This window comes from Triticum aestivum, chromosome 1A, assembly GCF_018294505.1.
Source record: "Triticum aestivum cultivar Chinese Spring chromosome 1A, IWGSC CS RefSeq v2.1, whole genome shotgun sequence".
NCBI classification, from domain to species: Eukaryota; Viridiplantae; Streptophyta; class Magnoliopsida; order Poales; family Poaceae; genus Triticum; species Triticum aestivum.
This window is the reverse complement of record NC_057794.1, coordinates 138470587-138491654: the sequence shown is the minus strand read 5'-3', so window position 1 is coordinate 138491654 and position 21068 is coordinate 138470587.

Below are 21068 nucleotides of genomic sequence, written 5' to 3'. Positions count from 1 at the left end.
CGCCGCTTTGGGAATCGTCACAGATTATGATCAGATCAGGCCTAAAACCAATCAGGGAGAAACTAAAACTCCACCGGTCACCCACCAGATCGCGGTAGTCGTGGAGCAGGACGGCGAGTCTTCTTCTATATCAAAGACGGACTATCCTCGGATCGCCGTTCATGTAGAGCCGGATATTCTCCCATGAAGGGACACAACCAGCCCTCCGAACACAGCATCGGACAGCGGTTCCAAACTATCAGAAGATATTCCGGAACCCGGACTGTCTAATCCGGAAGGTCGTCGGACTCCGGAAAACCGGTTAGGTCAGGGTTCGGATCTAATTCCACCCACCCGCCCGGATATAGATGTTGTCATGAGCATAAAATAGCAATCTCAAGAGAAGGTCCACCACTTTTGGGCTAGATTCATCCTTGTCAAGGACAAGGTAAAAGATTGTCATGACAAGGACACAATATCAGCGTTCAACAAAAACTGTGCGGACGAAGGAATCCTCAACACCATCAATCGCCGCTGCATACTAAAATTCGCTGATTTAGCAACCATTGTACAAAAATACAGCGCGATGGAGAGCGGCTGGGAAACTCATGCGGCTCACTGAGAACCGTCAGTCCCAGCTCAAATCCCCCTACGGGCGAAAAGGGCGCATCCTCGTGGCACACCCAGCCCGACAGTCAAGAAACACAAAACCGCTACGTGGCATGGCACCATTCTGGAGGGGTGGCTCGATGGCCCATGCAAAATACATACAACAAGAGATACCGTGGCAACCCACAGCCTTAGAGCATGTTGGATACTACAACAGGTAGCTAAGAGCGGCGAGGACATCCTTATTAAGGATGCCCCGGAACAATGCCCCCCAGAAGACGACCACCCAAGAGTATTGACAGTCTTCGAGACATTCGCTTCAAATAACAAGCGCAAAAGGGCACTTCGCGGGCTCAACAAAGTCTGCCAAATCGCCGTAATAAACCCATGGAACGACATGTCTATAACATTCAATGCCGGTGACGAACCAAAGTACAGAACAGTACGAGCGCCTGCCGCATTAGTACTCAGTCCCATCGTGGACGGGTTTCGACTAACCAAGGTCCTCATGGACAGCGGCAGCGGACTAAACCTCATTTATGAGGACACACTCCATGAAATGGAAATAGACAAGAGCCGCATTAAACAAAGTAACACAACCTTCCAGAGAATTATCCCTAGTTAGGAGGCGCGGTGCGCAGGCAAAATCACACTTGACGTGGTATTCGGATCGCTGGAGAACTATCGGTCCGAAGAAATAACCTTCCAAGTGGCCGCTTTCATCAGCGGATATCACCCCCTGTTGGGGCAGGATTCTTTTACACGCTTCCAAGCTATACCTCACTATGAATATATGAAGCTCAAAATGCCCAAACCAAATGGTATAATCACACTTGCCAGTGGTCCGGACATACCACTCCGTGCTGAAAACAAAATCGCATCCCTGGCCTTGGAGGCGCTATCCGAAGCCCTCGCGGCCGAAGAATTAACCACACTCCGCTCCACGGTGGACAGGGACGGCATGATCCTCGACAAACGCCCTAAATCCATCTCCTTCAAACCAGCAGAAGAAATAGTCAAATTCCAGGTCCACCCAACGGACCCCAAGAATACAGCATCTATCGAAGCTCAACTGGATCCAACAGTTGATGCCGCACTACGAGAATTCCTGCGCAAAAACTGGGACATATTCGCCTGGCACCCTTTAGATATGCCGGGGATCCCACGCGATCTAGCCGAACATAGCCTCAATATATTAAAGAGGTTTAAATCGGTTAAGCAAACACTGCGGCGTTTTTCCGAACCCAAGCAGCAAGCCATGGGGGAAGTGCTGGCCAAACTCATCGATGCCAGATTCATTAGAGAAATCAAACACCCGGACTGGCTAGCAAACCTGGTGATGGTACCAAAGAAGGACAAATCCTGGTGCATGTGCGTCGATTTCAAAGACCTCAACAAGGCCTGCCCTAAGGATCCCTTTCCCCTCCCCCGCATTGATCAAATCATCGACTCCACCGCAGGACATGACTCACTATGTTTCCTCGATGCATATTTTGGATACCATGAAATCAAAATGAAGTAGTCCGATCAAGCCGCAACAACATTTATCACCCCATATGGGCCATTCCACTTCAACACCATGCCCTTTGGCTCAAGAACGCTAGCGCCACATATCAACGCATGATTCAAACATGCCTAGAGAAACAGATTGGCAAAACAGTGGAAGCTTACGTTGATGATGTTGTCATCAAAACCAGGCACGTGGAAACACTAATAGACGACTTACGCCTTACATTTGACAACCTAAGGGCGGATGACATTAAGCTCAACCCCGAAAAGTGTGTCTTCGGCGTCCCCGCCGAAAAACTGTTGGGCTTCATTGTTTCCAATAGAGGAATCGAAGCAAACCCAGCCAAAATCCGAGCTTTGTCACAATTGGCTAAGCCAACAGACCTTAAACAAGTTCAAAAACTTGCAGGTTGCGTGGCAGCTCTAAGCCGCTTTATCTCCCGATTAGGAGAAAAGGCACTGCCACTCTATCGCCTTCTACGATGAACCAACCACTTCGAGTGGACAGACGCAGCAACAGCCAGACTGGAAGAAATAAAAACCCTTCTTTCAAGGAATCCAATCCTGGCCACACCTAACGCCGGCGAACCGATGTTATTATACATATCGGCAACACATCAGGTGGTGAGCACCATAGTCGTCGTCGAACGAGAATAGGACGGACATAAATTCCCGCTTCAGAAGCCAGTATACGACGTATCTACTGTCCTTACACCATGCTAATCCCGGTACCCTCATTATCAAAAAATAGCATACGCGGTCTTCATGGCATCCTGAAAGCTTCGGCACTACTTCCAGGAGTGCTCGATCATGGTGGCCTCCGAAGTACCACTCAATGACATCATAAACAACCGCGATGCTACGGGCCGAAATGCCAAATGGGCCATCGAGCTCCTGCCATTTGACATTACATATAAACCATGTCGAGCTATCAAATCCCAAGTATTGGCCGACTTCATTGCCGAATGGACAGAGGCCGGATTCCCTAAAGAGTACGACACATACTCCAATTGGGTCATGTACTTTGATGGCTCCAAAATGCTGGCAGGGTTAGGAGCGGGTGCCGTTTTAACATCCCCTACGGGGGACGTCGTCCAGTACATTCTCCAAATACTATACACAGACTCCAATAACGCAGCCGAATATGAGGCCATATTGCATGGTCTCCGGATGGCTGTCTCCATGGGCATACAACGCCTAGAAGTGCGCGGGGATTAAAACCTTGCAATATCTCAAATAAATGGATACTTTGATGCTAAGGATCCTAAGATGGCAGCATATCATAACACAGTCATAAAAATGTCGGCCCGGTTCGAGGGGCTCGAGTTCCATCATGTGGCTCGAGAAAGTAATCAAGCGGCGGATGTTCTTGCTCGTATTGGCGCTAAGCGCGACCTTGTCCCACCTAATATGTTCCTGGAAAGGATTTTGAGCCATCCGTGGTGTGGCAGGAGGAAAACGGCAATACTAGTCCGGACCCAAACATAACCCCAGATCCCGGAAACACCGACATAACACCATCGGCGCATCTCATCATGGTAGTCATTGCCCCATGGACCGAACCTTTCCTGGCCTACCTTAATAGGAAGGAGCTTCCCGAGGACCAGAATGAGGCCCGCCGCATTGTCCGGCGCTCAAAGGCCTACAAGGTTCATGATGGAGAGCTCTACAAGAAAAGCGCCACCGGAGTCCTTCAACAATGTATATCCAAAGAAGAGGGGCGGCAGCTCTTGGCTGAGATTCATGCCGGACTCGGTGGTCACCACGCCGCAGCTCAGGCCCTTGTTAGCAAGGCCTTCCGTACATGGTTTTATTGGCCGACGGCCCGAGCGGATGCACAGGACCTTGTCCAACATTGCGTCGGATGCCAACTCTTTGTCAATCAAAGCCATATGCCACCATCGCCATACAAACAATCCCCATCACTTGGCCTTTCACGGTCTGGGGACTCGACATGGTTGGACCCCTTAAAGGGGAAAGCCATAAGAAAAAATATCTGCTAGTTATGGTGGACAAATTCACTAAGTGGATACAGGCCAAACCGGTCAAAACGGCTGAGTCCGGCCTGGTGATAGATTTCATATCCGATGTTGTGCACCGTTATGGTGTCCCACACAACATCATTACTGACAATGACTCCGATTTCATAGCCGACGAGGTCAAAACCTGGTGTACTCATCTGGGTATTAAACTAGATTACGCCTCCGTCTACCACCCACAAACCAACGGTCAAGTTGAACGCGCCAACGGTCTTATTATGAACAGCATCAAGCCCAGACTAGTGTGGTCTCTAAAAGAATCAGACAAGCACTAGGTTGAGGAGCTCGACTCTGTACTCTGGGGCTGTGGACCACGCCAACCCGTACTATCGGGTGAACACCCTTCTTCGTGGTGTATGGTGCAGAGGCCGTATTGCCCTGCGATATTATTGACGACTCACCTAGAGTGCGTATGTACAAAGAGAGAGAAGCTAAGCTCGATCGGCAGGATAGCCTAGACGCCCTGGAGGAGGAACGTGATGTCGCAAAAGCCCGTTCAAAAGTTTACCAATAGCACGCTCGACGATATCAAAGCAGAGAAGTACGGGCCAAGACTTACAACGTTGGCGAACTCATTCTACGCCTCTCGGAGAAGAAAAAGGACAAACTCAGCCCAAATGGGAGGGTCCCTTCATAATTGACGAAGTTCTCACCAGAGGAGCGTACCGTCTTTGCAATGCATAAGACAATCGCCTCGAGCCGAACCCCTGGAACACGGCCAGACTCCGGAGATTCTACGCCTAGCGCTACACCCCTTGTTCGTCTCCTCCTCCTCCCTTGTAGTGTCCATTATTTTTTTCTCTCTTTTCTGACTACTTTCTTCTTTCTCGCTTTAAAGTTTTGATGTGGCTAGACCGCACACCATGGGCACATACATTCAACATGTACGCCACTTGTACCTGGGGGCTTCTCGGACAGAAGTTCTTGTCATTCTTTGAGCATCAAGCTCCTTACATATGAGTTTTTCCTTATGTACCTTTTATTTGCCATTATATGCGTCGATATGACTTAAGTTTTGGCCAAGCTGGGTTGCCCGGCTCCTGTGCTTATGCCCTACGTTCCCGTTAGTTTGGCTAGGGCATAAAGGGAGCATCTCTGCGATTGTTACCGCTAGGTCATCCGGATGTGTACCTCAGACTGGGTGAAGCCGAAAGCTAGTGTTCTTAAGGGAATATTTGGTCGGTGAATTAAAGATGTTTTTAAACTCACTCCATTTTGCACCCCCAGAAGTTATACAAACCGTGGTGCTCACACCACAATTCAGACAAGCGCACTAAACGCATATACACCCAGGGAAAGGAACCCTGAACGGAACTATTCTCTATGGAAGATGTTTCTTACAATATCAATGTAATATAACATAGCTAGCCGGATACAACTTGTCTGTTCAAGCAACTATGACCCCTACGCCTAGTTTTCCAGGCATACCCCGGCCTATTCGGCTGCGATGGTATTCGGAAACACTCTGCACCTTCGGGGCCGGAGGTTGAAGCGAAAAGGTCTGCCATGGCAAATGATATACAATTCAGCTACATGAGGAAAGTACAGAGTCACTTAGACTCGAATACCTCCTCTTCTATACCATCCAACTGGCAATCTAACTTACAATCCTATTGGGAATATTTGGCGGCCACCTCTACTTTGTCATATACTAAACTAACGGGAATTTCTTCCCCATTCGATCCTAGCGCTCCGACAAGAGCCATGTGATTAGGATCCAGCTTGGTATATCGTGTCTTCACCATGGCCCAGGCCTCGCGCGCACCCTCTCGGCATGCCAATATCTTCCACAGTCGGATGCGCTGTCGCGCTCCCTTGAATAACTCTATCAGCTCCTCCATGCTTCCTAGAGGGGGTCGGATGGCCATAAGGCCTTGGCTACACTCCACCTCGCCTGCCGAGCTTGCTCGTGCAACTGTGACAACCCTTGCAGAAGATCACTTGATGATCCGGACACCTCCTCTTCGGGGCCGTTCGTCAAAACACATGCAATTACAGCTATATCAGCTACGCCACCTCCAAAATTGTTATAAAACAAAAATGGCCACATACGGAATATGCCGCCTCGCGGCTTCTTGTTCTCCTTTACAGAGTCAGCTAGCTGAGCTCACACATCTTTCAGTTCTTCGCCCAGTTTGGAATTCGAATCCTGGAGTTTCTTCTTCTCTTGGAAGACTTTTGTCAATACACGCTCGCCCGCTGCTAGTAGCTTTTTGGCCCCGCGTTCTTCGCTTTGAGCAGCATCTAGCTGTTCCCATACTTGGTTTAACAGCTAAACAAAACAATTAGCACCCAGATTCACACTATCGGTGTATCATTATGAATTTTCAATAGAAGCAAACATTACCGGGAGATGCCGTGTATTTCTCCAGTTCGTCATTGGCAGCAAGCAGCTGGCGCTGACACTTTTCCAGCTCCTGAGCTAGCTGGGTGTTCTTCTCCGTAACCACCTGGTCATGCATTAATCCTTAAATTAGTTGTTCCAACTCCTTTAAGTCTCGGGGGCTACTGTTATATGGTTATCATAGTCAGACCAAACAAATTTACCTGCACATCTTTCAAATGTTGCTTTGTGGCCTGGTTAATCCTATCTCGAGCAGATCGAATATACGCATCAGCCGAGTTAAAGGCGTTAAACGACTCTTCTGAAAAGCTAGGGTCTTATAAAATGGCACGGCCGCGCCGATGGTTCATCGCGCTCTCCACCTCCAAGTTGGTGACAGATACATCATTCGAGTCCTCGGCTGGAGGACAGTCCGGCTTCGCCTCCGTATCAGCCCCCGCCTTCATGGTAGGATTTGAATCCTGGCTGCGGGAAGTATGGCTGCTCGAACCTCCGGATACGGTCCGGCGCATCTTTCTCCTGACACATCGATAACAGGAAGGTCACGGTTGGACGTGACTGCTCAGGTGGAGGTTGGCGGATTCATACCTCTTCGATGAAGGCACGGCCGTATCTTTGTTCGCTTTCCTCTTGGGGGACGCTCTCTTCGGAGGTACCCTTGGAGTAGTATTGCGCGCCGAACCCTTCCCCTTTGGAGCACAAGACAGTGCGGTGGGTAAGAAGGAAGGCGAAATCTCTTTTTGAACAAGTTGTGTTCGGATCACTTACATGTGAAGCTGGAAGAGGACCAGGGTAGTCGGCGATGATGGCCACCTCTGTGCCATCGTAGCTCGTCTGGTAAAACACCCCCTCTGCAAGCACCACAAATATCTCCGAATCCTATTCGAACCCGGGATCGAGCTCCCAGTTGTGATCCTCCGGCTGTGGGGCGGGACTATAAAATCCCTCGATGACCTTTCGCCAGTGCTGTCATAAGCAGACAACGTTAAAAAGTTTATCAAAGGCAATCCGGTGATGCAAGGAGTAAAAACAGAGGGGTCGGGCCTTACCCAGTTGGGAGGGTTATACATAGAGTACCCATCTCGAAATTTGATGTGGAGATATTCCTTTTCCTCCCCTTTGAACAGTTCAGCTAATGTTTTCGCCAAAGCGGTAGGGGTATCCGGACCTTTCCTGCCGCAGCGAGAGGCGTCGTCCTCCCCATTATAGTACAATGGAAGCCCTCTGTATTGGAATGGCTGAACCCCTCGCGCTATGGAAGTCACCATAACCTCGATTATTGTGAGTCTGGACTGAGTGAGCTCTTTCATCCTCCTCATCAGCTGACGAACCTCCGCTCCATCTTCGTCTTCAAGACTCCGAGGACGCCAACTATGGCGTTTCTTCAGCGGGATGCGCGCAAATTCAGGAAGACTCTTTCGAACCGGGTCGGGAAGCGCAACATCCTCTATATAAAACAATTCGGAGGGCCAGTCATCATGTGCCTTCCTTGGTGTGCCGGATGGATATCAGGTATCGGCGATGCACCATACTTCGGCTCCGCCCACTTCAAATATTAACCCTTCGTGATTACGTGGGATGAGACAGAACAGCTTCCTCCACAACTCGAAATGAGCCTCGACGCCTAGGAAAAGTTCGCATAAAGCGACATAACCCACAATATGCAGAATAGAGGTCGGAGTGAAGTTGTGCAGCTGGAGGCCGTAGTACTCCAGGAGCCCTCGGAGGAACAGATGGATAGGAAATCCAATGCCTCTTAGTAGGTAGGGGACAAAACACACTCGGTCTCCCCTAGACGGATTAGGGAAGTCCTCTGCCAGAGTCCCCTCATTGAAGGAAGCTAGCCCCGTTCGAACAGGGACTAGATCTGCATGGGGAAGGTATCCCTGCGTTTGCACCTTCGTCAAACGGCTATGAGACATGGAACACTTCTCTCACTCGCCTTTCTCTAGGCCGGGACAAGCGGAGGAGCTGGGGACGCTAGCCATGCTGGAATTGTTTCTCCGAAGCAGTCTCTGGGGATTTCTTCTGCGTAGCGCTGAATGGATCTAGGATCCAATCTCTTTAAATAGGCTCTCTTCCTTGCATGGATGGGGTGTTATTTGTGAAAACACCTTGACTTTCCACATTCGCTCGACACGTGGAGGACAAAAATTATTCAATGCACAGAAGCCAAGGAGGCGACATGAGGGTCAATGGCCGAATACATTACTTGGAGATCATTGAAGGGGGAACCCGCCTTGCAATGCCGAAGACAACATGTGTGTCGAGCACCTTGCTATTGAAGACTGGTTCGGGGGCTACTGAGGGAGTCCTGGACTAAGGGGTCCTCGGGCGTCCGGCCTGTTATCTATGAGCTGGACTGATGGGCTGTGAAGACATGAAGGCCGAAGGCTTCACCGTGTCCGGATTGGACTCTACTTGGCGTGGAAGGCAAGCCTGGCGACCGAAGATTCCTTCTTATGTAACCGACTCCATGTAAACCCTAGACCCACTCGGTGTCTATATAAACCATAGGGGATAGTCCGGAAAGGACACCACATATACTCATTATACCATACCTACATAGGCTAGACTTCTAGAGTTTAGCCATTACGATCTCGTGGTAGATCAACTCTTGTAATACTCATATTCATCAAGATTCAATCAAGTAGGAAGTAGGGTATTACCTTCATATAGAGGGCCCGAACCTGGGTAAACATCGTGTCCCCCATCTGCTGTTACCATCGATCCTAGACGCACAGTTCGGGACCCCCTACCCGAGATCCGCCAATTTTGACACCGACATTGGTGCTTTCATTGAGAGTTCCACTGTGCCGTCGATGAAAGGCTCGATGGCTCGCCTTTTCGTTAGAGACAACGTTACCGCAGGGGTAGTTTTGGCCCCGGGCCGAATCCTCCCGCCGGGCGACTTTACTATGATCGCCCGTTCGGCCGCGGAGCCGACGATGACCTCTCGGGCCATCGAAAATCCCCTTCACATCAACTCCGAGCACTCCAAGCAGATGGATCCGGTCAAGCTTTGTTCCTTAAACAAGCTCCTATATCGCATGGCCACTTTGGGAATCATCATAGATTACGATCAGATCAGGCCTAAAACCAATCAGGGAGAAACTGAAACTCCACCGGTCACCCACCAGATCATGGTAGTCGTGGAGCAGGCAAAGTCAGAAGCCGGGTGCGCGGAGAGTAATGAGTCAGTGGCCGGTTTCTCCGTGTCCGCCGCCATCATCGAGGAGAAGTAGAACACGGGAGGCTGCCACCACTTGGTTCCCATGAAGGCCACACCGAGGCGACGACTACATATACAAGTGGTTTCTTGGCTGCTTCATCTCTTCCGAGGACCTTCGTTGACCCTGTGAGTGTCTGCCGGACATGAGGAAGACAAAAGGATCTGTGGGCAGCCATTTAGATTAGGTATTAATTATACCATGAGAGCCAGATTAACACCACTTAGTTCATGCAAAATGCAATGAAATCCATCGTGTTTATATGAAGATCCGACTTTTTATATGAAATCATTCATGCTTATATGAAATCAGTCCATGTTTGCACGAATTTCCTCTGGTTGGTTAGAGTTGTGAAAATGTATGCCGCTGGTGTTGGATGTCGTCCTCCACGGAAGGAAGCGGGAGGAAAGTTGCCGGTTTCCAATGGAGAATAATAGAGTCACATCCAATCCATTTGAGTTAATTGCGCGTATGATTCTCCCTCTATAAAAAGTTAATTGCATCCTTAATCTTGTATTCTAAGTATTCTGTGGGTTCCACTGTTAGTACAGTGTACATGACTTGTAGGCTGCCTACAGATTCGAACAGAAAGTTAAAAAGAAGCAAATCCATCCTTAATCTTGTGTTCTAAGTACTCTGTGGGTTCCACTATCAGTACAGTAGCGAAAGAAGTATATATTAAAAAAATAAAAAAATAAAGTTTAGGACAAAATTCGAACTCAGGTCATCGCGTTGCGAGCATCCGGCCCGAACCAGTACATGATGACCCACAAGTATAGGGGATCAATCATAGTCCTTTCGGTAAGTAAGAGTGATGAACCCAACGAGGAGCAGAAGGAAATGACAAGTGGTTTTCAGCAAGGTATTCACTGCAAGCACTGAAATTATAAGTAACGAGTAGTTTGATAGCAAGATAATTTGTAAGGAGCAAGTAACGATAGTAGTAACAAAGGTGCAGCAAGGTAGCCCAATCCTTTTGAGGTAAAGGACAGGCCAAAACGGTCTCTTATGATAAGAAAAGCATTCTTGAGGGTACACGGGAATTCCATCTAGTCACTTTCATCATGTTGGTTTGATTTGTGTTCGCTACTTTGATAATTTGATATGTGGGTGGACCGGTGCTTAGGTGTTGTTCTTACTTGAACAAACCTCCTACTTAATATTAACCCCCTCGCAAGCATCCGCAACTACGAGAAAAGTATTAAGAATAAATCCTAACCATAGCATTAAACTTTTGGATCCAAATCAGTCCCTTACGGATAGCGCATAAACTAGGGTTTAACCTTCTGTCACTCTCGCAACCCATCATCTAATAACTACTCCACAATGCATTCCCTTAGGCCCAAATATGGTGAAGTGTCATGTAGTCAACGTTCACATGACACCACTAAGGGAATCACAACATAAATACCATCAAAATATCGAACACATATAAAATTCACATGATTACTTGCGACAAGATTTCTCCCGTGACCTCAAGAACAAAAGTAACTAATCACAAATGATAATCATGCTCAAGATCAGAGGGGTATTAAAAAGCATATTGGATCTGAACATATAATCTTCCACCAAATAAACCATATAGTAATCAACTAAAAGATGTAATCAACAATACTAGTAAACCATAAGTATTAATCTATAGTTCCAATACAAAGATTGAACACAAGAGATGAGCTAGGGTTTGAGAGGAGATGGTGTTGTTGAAGATGTTGATGGAGATTACCCTCCCCAAGATGGGAGAGTTGTTGCTGATGATGATGATGATGATTTCCCCCTCTTGGGAGGGAAGTTCGCCCGGCGGAATCGCTCCGACGGAGGGGAAAAGTGCTCCTACCCAAGTTCTGCCTCGAGACGGTGGCGCTTCATCCCGAAAGTCCTCTCCTTATTTTTTTCTAGGTCAAAACGACTTATATACCAGAAGAGCGGCACCGGAGGTGGGCTGAGGAGGGCACAACCCACTAGGGCGCTCCTGGGCTCCCTGGCGTGCCTAGGTGGGTTGTGCCCACCTAGTGGGCCCCTCTGGTAATTATTTGCTCCAATATTTCTTATATTCCATAAAAAATATCCGTAAAGTTTCAGCTCATTTGGAGTTGTGTAGAATAGGTAGCCTGACGTAGCTTTTTTCAGGTCTAGGTTTCCAGCTGCCAGAATTCTCCCTCTTTGTGTGAACCTTGCATATTATGAGAGAAAAGGCATTATAATTACTCCAAAAGCATTATTATAGATAAAAACAATATAAATAACAGTAGGTAAACATGATGCAAAATGGACGTATCAACTCCCCCAAGCTTAGACCTCGCTTGTCCTCAAGCGAAAACCGAAATCGAAAAACATGTCCGCGTGCTTAGAGAGAGTGGTGTCGATAAAAACAAAATACGAACATAGAAGCATCATGTATATTATTATAACAGCAACAAACTTTAACATAAAACTTTATCACAAAACTTTTATTATAAACTTTCATCATAAACTTCTCGTGAGCAAGTAAGAATTCACCACAACATCAAAGTATAAAGTATAAACTCTATTGGAAACCAACAAACTATGTTCTTAATCAACTTTGCAACTATAATTCATCAGCTTTTCAGGAAGTTTCACGTATCGGAGCCTTTAAGAAAGTCCACATACTCAACCATCATATAGTCTTCTATGATTTCTAACACTCACCGCATACACATGAGCAAAATGCTTCAACCGGACACATAGAAAGATAGGGCTTATAGATTTTGTGTCCCAACATACTCACCTCAAGGGTGATGTCAACAATAATAACTCATGTTACCCACATCCAACTGGATATATGTGCCCTAGATCTTTCCTCACCACATGATGCTTGCCAACACTACAAAAAAATACACTTCCGTGATGACATGTGTTTGTCACAGTAGGTCGCGTTTTCTGTCATGCATGTACATCCATGAAAAAATTATGACAGAATCAAGATTGTCATACCTGTGCTGTCATAGAAGTGTTCCATGAAATTGCCAAAATTATCATCACGGAAGTGTCCACTTCCATGACGATAAATCGCACGTCACAGAAGTGCTTTCGTCAAGGGTGACCGACACGTGGCATCCACCATAACGGAACGTTGTTAAGCTATCGGGTCGGGTTTTGGATCCGATAACCCGTTAACAGCCCCGACCAATGGGGATTTTCCACGTGTAAAATCATCATTCACTAGAGGAAACACGTGTCGGCTCACCGTTGGGACAGATGTCATCCGCTCATTGGGCCGAAGGCGCCTATGATACGGCGACACGTGGCACGGCCCAACAGAGGCCCATTCCTGTGAAAAGGTCGGCCCGTTTGACTTGGTCAAAAGGTGGCGGGCCGGCCCACGGAAAGCCTGTTAATGGCTTGTTCGCATCTAGCCCATTTACAGCCCGCTAACCCAAGGCTCGTTACGCCCTATCCGAATTAGGCCCAGTAGCGTCATTTGGGCCGTCCAATATGATTCAGCCCGTTTTAACTTCCGGCCCATGTGTGGCCCATGACTTCTTTCGGCCCGTAGGAGGACCTTTGTAACTCTTGGCCCATTAACGGCCCGTGGTGAAACTGGCCTGTAATGAATAGTGTATAACTTTATACCCATTAACAACCCGTTATTCCATTGGGCCGTTTCCAGCCCAAGTTATCTTTCGGCCTTCTCAAGGCCCATTGATTCTTGGGCTCATTTGCAGCATTCGGTAACATACGGCCCGTTACTGTCATTTTCTGCTTGTGGGCGAAATTCAGCCTATCGTTACAGTCAGCCCATTTGCGGACCATTAATACGTTGGGCCGTTTTCATGTCAAAAAAACCTGTTGGGCTATTTTCATAGAGCTATCAAATACGGCCTATTAACGGCCTGTTATGGTCCACGAATAGTATGACCCATGATTGGCGAAATGATGATACGCCCCATAGAAGGCCCATGGATCCTACGGCCCGTATGAGGCCCATGGATAGTACGGCCCGTAGAAGGCCCATGGATCATACGGCCCGTAGAAGGCCCATGGACCCTATGGCCCATAGAAGGCTCATGAACCCTAAGGCCCGTATAGAAGGTCGATCGATCATACGGCCTGCAGGAGGCCCATGGTTACAACAGTCCATGTGTTGCCATGATTATTTCGGCCTAGTTACCAAAAATAGGCTATTATGACCACTAGAAAAAAATAGAAAAAGAACTGCAGTGACTACAAGCAAACAACTAAACAAGACAATAAGGAAATAAATAAGCAAGCAATTAATGCTAGCCTATTACCGCTATTACACATATTACATCCACTGGGCATCAAAGTTCGCCACCAGTGCAAATATAGGGAACAAAGCAGCACATTACATACACTGGCCGTCAAAATTGGCCACCAGTGCAAATAGACGCGGCAGGAAAACAAGAGCATAACTGAAACAACTTCAGAAGAGCTCAAGAAACGTTATCCTGGGTATCCACCATGCTGGCAATAAGCTTAGCAAGCTGATTAGTTTTGTCCTGTTTGGCGCTAAAATCCTCCAACGCTTGTTGTTGCACCAGGAAGTATGCATCTGAATGCTCCAGGGACTTCCGCAGTCCTTCCGCTTCTTGTCGCAGCACAGCTGATCGATGTCTTTTAGCTTGTAGTTAAGACTCAAGAAAGCAAACTGATTTAGACAGTGAGTTTGAATAGCTTGTGCAAGCGGTAGTGGCTAAACCAAGACAAGACTTTGGGGTTGTCTTGCTGTCTTGAAGATAGTCTTCCTTAGCTGTTTTATCAGGTTTGGTGGAGACCAACAAGGATGTGTCACTATCCTGAATCTTATCTGCATTCCTTCCTTTACCATTGCTTAATAAGGCACTCTTCCCCAATATTCTGTTAGCATTCTAAAAGAAGAAACAAGCAGACACATAACAAGTTTAGCATGTACTAGTATATGAAACTCATTTCGGTGAACCAGTTCATTAGTAAGGTGGACATGATTAAACTACCAAGTCTTCTATTGCCAAGTACTAGTACATAATAAAAGCATCAAACAAACATATATCTATGTCCTATGGTCACTGCATTGTCTTGCCAAATCAAAATAGAGACACGGTTCAAATCATATCAGTTCAAGACAAAGCAGCAGTGAAAGAATACAAAGCGTGGGAAACAACACGACACAACAAGATTTCAGATGGGTCCCACGGGTCTACATGTACAACAACACTATTGGCTCTGTTGTGATGCTAGTAATGTGCATGATATGAAAGTCTACTATATAGACAATTGAAATTGAAATCAATAGAGCTATTGATAAGAGCAAACCTGTTAAAGAAACATGCGTGAACATACCTGTTGTGCCATTGGAGTTTCGATTGGATCCTTCAATTTAAAAATAAGTTTGTATGAGTAAATACAGTGATACAAGAGCAAAGCAATCATAGTTAAAAAAAGGCGCGCCTGAGCGAGCGCTTAAGCGCGCCTAGGCTCTAGGCGTTGGCAAAACGCATTGCGCATAACTACGCATAATCTGTGCATAACTACGCATAAGCATGCACTTTGGTCAGTAAAGCGCAAGGCGGTGGCAAAACGCACAATTAACACCTAGCGCTTTTTTGAACTATGATAGCAATGGAATCTTAAATTAGAACAGTTGTTCTTCAGGTTTAGGCACTTTTTCTACATTAACAGAGTACAGTAAGACGCAAGAATATAATACTTAAAAATAGAAAATGAGCTCATAGACCTTACCACATTCTTGGTTCAGGACCAGTATAGAACAAGGCGTTCCCAGTCATCGTCCAGTAAATGTGTCTCAGGAGAACGTAAGGGAATTTGATGAGTTTGTTTGCCGGTGAAGTATGTTTTCTTCAGGTAATTCCGATACTGCCACCAAGCATTCTTGAAGATAGCAGAGCTATTAGCACAGGTTACCTCATCCTGAGTTTCCAAATTGGTCCTTCTCTATAGAGAAAAATGGGAAATTTTGCTGTATTATAACCATCATTGAGGTAGGATGTATGGGACGAAGCAAAGTAATTGCCATGAATAACATTGCTTACACATAACTCCTGGACAAACACCTGCAACTAGCATTTTCCTTCATCTTCAGTATAATATTTCCAAGATGGGAAGATACGCACATACGATTTAACAACATCAAATGCGATAGATGCTAAACTACGACTAGCTGGTTGTGCTTCCTCCACAGGAATAGGCGTACTAACTGGTGGAGTTGGGGTTCGCCATGATAGTACTAGCCCTTTGGGCACTAGAGCTGCCTTACTAACTGCTCTTGTTTGGGAGCTCTGTGGTGGAGATGGTGCTGTGTCAACAAGAACTGGGTTACTATCGGCTGGGGTTGGGGTTAGATTGGGTGAAGCTGGTTCTCTGTCCATCGCAGTAGGGGTACAATCTGTGAGAGTTTGGGTTATGTGTGGTAGGGCTGGTTCTTGTGCATGTACAACCGGGGTGGTATCTCCACCAAGAGGTAGCACTGTTTTATTTGAAGACCGTGTTTTTAGTCCGCTAGATACTGGCATCACCCGCTCCAATTCAAATGGCTGATAAACATGAAACGTAGTTGAATGTACAGACATCGTATGAGAGACAGATGCAATAGATAGTGCGGAAAAAATAGGGCACGAAATAGTTGACATGTATATTGTTTAACTAAAACGGATAGCATGACATAATTTCACATATATGATGTCTATCTAAACTGGATAGCATAGCATAACATAATTCAAAGATATGATGAATAACTAAACAGGATCGCATGACATAATTCACCTACATGTTATCTAAGTAATCAGGATCGCATCATTTAATTCACATATGTGATTTATATGCTAAATAGAGGGCATTCGATATGATGTCTGAACTAAGAACATGGTGTTGAATATTATGTATATGATGTCTAAACTATGCAATGCAACACACTATATGCCTGATATGAGAAGTATAACCATGCCAAGTTAGAGCATACACCTCACTGGGGGAATAGGACTGGTCATCTGTCTCTGAATACATCTCTGAGGAGCTATCGGGACCCAACAAGAGATCTGCTTCGACATGTAGCACTGTCTGCTCTGAAGGCCTTGTTTTCACTCCAGATTTTCCATCTCCCACCCAAATGGCTGATTCACAGGAAGAGTAGTTTAATGTACAAACATTGTCAACAAATGGAAATGTAATGAAGAAAAGGATGGGCAAGATATCATTCAAATATATGATGCCTGGTTAAACAGGATGGCATTGCACATTTCACATATATTATGGCTGGCTAAAATACATGAGACTGCATAATTCCCATATATGATATAGAAATTAAACAGGTGGCATTACAGAACATGTCTAAACTAAGCAGATGACATATATGATGTCAAAAGTAGGCACTGCCAGGCAACATATGCATGATATGACTAACATCATCATGCCAAGGTAGAGCGAACACCTTGGGGGTAAATAGGAGTGGTCAGCGGCGTCTGAATCCACCTCAGAATAGATATCTTCCTCTCTATTACAATCTGGAGAGGGGTGGGGAGGGTTTGCCATTGAACCCACCATGGAGCGATGTCTGCATGACATTGTATTGCCGTGCAAAACTCTTCTCTTTTTCTCTACATGTTCACCATGACTGTGTACAATATCTGACATGCATACGAAAAAATATGGTGAGATTATGTAAGGAGAGCATGCAGAAATTTAGAGTGATGGTAACAACCAGTGGATCGATGTTTTTCCGTTGAACCAAAATAGCCCTAATGGATCGACGTGAATGTATAGTAATAAGTGATGCAACAAGTGTACAACCTCTTTGCCGTAGCTGTGTCGACCTCAGCATCATTGGGTTGGTCGCTAAAACAGTTGAGGCAGAGGTGGCTGTCGGAGGTGTGGAGGAGGATCTGAGGAATCTGTAGACGGCGTCCAGGGCACTGCTCTATTGTGATGGATCGTTCTGTCGTTGGAGCAGCTCCGGTGAGCCGTAAGACGTCAAGGCTGAAGCAGCACAAGACAGACATCGTCAATCTCAAGTGGGATTCTAATAGCATCTCCAATAGATGATGTAAAATGGATGTAAAATTAACATCACCAAAAACCACCTGACTACAACAGATGAGGTAAAAACTGTTGACTCTGAACTTAACTATTGAAACTGAAATTTACTGTGGAATCTGAATGCTACTGTCGAAACTGATCGCAATGGTAGGAGAGAGGCACTTGACATGTAGTTTAGGGAGGGCCTGCAGTTCATCTTCAACCTGCACCCCCCTGAGCCGCCAGCCACCATCGGCCGAACCGCCGGCCCCAGCGCCGCCTCACCGCCCCGAAACAACTCGCCACCGCCACCGCCACCCCGGCCAGCCCTCTAGTCCCCCCGCCCCCCACCCTGAACCCTAAGATAGATAGTGGGGTACCTCTCCGGCGAGCCCCCATCCCCGCTGCGGGTGGTTCTTCCTTAACTCCGGCGAGCCCCCCCCAACCCCTGAAAATCGACTGACCCAAAAGTCGATTCAGTCGACTGAAGTGTGGCTTAATCGGATCAAAGCAGCAGCACGAGCGAGGGGGAGAGCAGCAACAGCTGGGCGAGCGAGCGATCAAGCGAGAGCCGGAGCAGCAGCAACAGCGCGAGCGAGCGAGAGCCGGAGCAGCAGCAGATTCGGCTAGTATGGACGCCGCCGCCAAAGGGGCCTCGCACTAGGGGAGAGCCGCCATGGAGATGTCGCCCGTGGCGCCGGCTTCAAGGTAGCCTCTCCATGGGGGTGCGGGATGGAGCACCGTTGGCGCCGGGAGGTCGAGTTAAGGAGAAGGTGCAATGTGATGAGTGTACAACCTCTTTGCTGGCGCCGAGTAGGCCTCGGCTTCGTCCGAGGAGTCGGTGAGGATGCTGCGGTTGTGGTGGAGCAGGTTAAGGCGGTGCTGTGGGGATGGAGCAGCCGCGATAGACGAGGCGATCGTTGGAGCAGCTCCTTGGAGGTGGAGGACAGGGCGGCTGAACCGGCAGGACGGCGAGATGGACGACGGATCCTCATCCGGGGAGGTGGACGAGGGACATTGAGCTATTGCCGTGGACGACGTCATCGGGGAAGAGGCTCCGGCTAGGCAGCGGTGACGTGGTGGACGACGGAGGGTGGGGTTTCGCGGCTGGAGAGGAGAGGTTATGGCGGCCTAGGATTTTGAATGGCGAAAAGGGGGCGATGGGAGGGGGTGAAGCATGACATAGGGACGCGCTTGTCCAAAATGGAGGGTGTGTTACAAAAGTAGCCCCCACCGATTTGAACTAGCGGCCCTTTCGGCTCAGGGTTAGAAGGGGGATTTCGCGTGTTGGGATTTGGCAGCTGGAGGGAGTTTTCGCGCGCGTTTTAATTTCGGGATAGCAAGGCGCGGGTTGTGAAGGCGCCAGTTTTGGGAGCACAATATCTGAATTTTCGGGATATAACAAGACGCGGGTTGAATTTTAGGGACAAGTCTAACATGTAGTAATATTGTACTTGTACGTACCAAATCAATTCGCACTTCCCTCAACCAAAAATAAAACGAAAATAATAAAACTATTCACACCACACAAAGAGAGAGTCTTGCCCCATTTTACTATACAAATGCTATTCAAAGCTACTCCCTCCTTCCATCTATATAGGGCCTAATGCGTTTTTTGATGCTAACTTTGACCAAATATTAGAGCAATGATATACGACATGCAACTTACACAAAAGCACACCGTTAAATTCGTCTGTGAAAGGTTCTTTCAATGATATAATTTTCACATTGTGCATGTCATGTACTATTAATCTTGTTAACAGTCAAAGGCGGTCTTAAAAATCTCATTACGCCCTATATAGATGGAAGGAGGGAGTATGAATCCATGTTATGTCCGATTAAATTTTTTTGCTTACTGTATAATGCATGTAACCTACTCATACCAACATTTTAGTGCATTCCAAATGTCTATACTACTGCTGCAATTCGAACTAAATTTGAATTTGTTTCTCTATTTCAATAAGAATCTACAATCATGATTGTTGCCAACTTCAACCATCATAGTTTCCTTGCTATCCGCCAGATATAAATCGGACGGCCAATAATGCAGGATGTCAGGCACACCATCATCAACAACTCCGTTTTTTATAAGAGTAGAGATAAAATATATTAAATGTAGTATAACATGTTCATAACCACACCATGTGTATCACCGTTATATATATTCACACATGCGTCGGTTTGAAACACTATGATAAATTCTTCAAATATCCGAATTCGCTTTTTATAATGAAGTATATATGATCTCTATTCGTCTTTTACACCCACACAACCCTCTTATCTTTGTAGCTAGCGCTAACTTTCTCTTGTGCATGTACACGCCCGCATCCCTCTCACCCTCCCTCAGCATTCTCTAGCTCCATCGCGCAAATTCGTCTTTTCACTTTAGGTCGTTCACCCACGGTGTGTGTAGGCCCCCCAGCTCCTTCTTTACGGCACACATCGATCGATATGCCTCTCTAGCCAGGTGTGCCTAGCACAAACACAAGCTTCCCCTCTTCTCTTGTCACCGTCCATGCCTCACTCCCACCACTCTTTTCATCGTTCTCGTACTCGCACACTCCTCCCCCTCGATATAGTATGCCTCTCGTACCACGTCCTACATGCATCCATCTCTCTCTATCCTTCTCCTCGTGCCTCATTTGCTTCTAACACACACATGCATGTATACCGATCGATCTCCGAACATATACCTAGATCGACTTTAACTACCCCCCCATTGATCGACGTACCTCACAAGTTATGTCTCTCCTTTCTATAAATAAGGGCGATTGATCTTCCTATGTAGTTACGTCTGCTTACCACAGCCACATCGTCCCCCCTCATCATTCGTACATGCCTCCTGACCCGCCTCTCACACGCACGTGCACAAACAACAAGCAGCCATCTCCTCTCTTATTGATATTGCAGGCGTGCCCTCCGTTTGTCTAGCAAGCCTATCCCACCATTTGTTAGAAGCAACTCCACTACCACCCCCTCCAACACTAGCTATGTCTCTCTCCCAACCTTATTCCTCTCCTGCACATATGCATGGATGCCGATTGTTCTCCCTTAATACATGAGGCAGATCTATCTCCTTAATACATGAGGTAGGCCTCTCTCCTCCTCCACACATATACCAGCCATTGTACCTCTATAGTTAATTGGGCCTCCCTCTTCCCCCACCACACACCGATAGTCGAGCGCTGCAGGTAGGTATCCATGCCACATAGACAAACTGCACATGTCCCATCTCACATTCCAGTTGGCCAGCCACTATATCTTTGATGTGGGCACACACAAATTCGATGGCACTCTTTATCGATCGCGCGCACACACCCACACATCATCCCTCTCTTCGATTCTATGGACACCTCAAGCCGATGATACCTC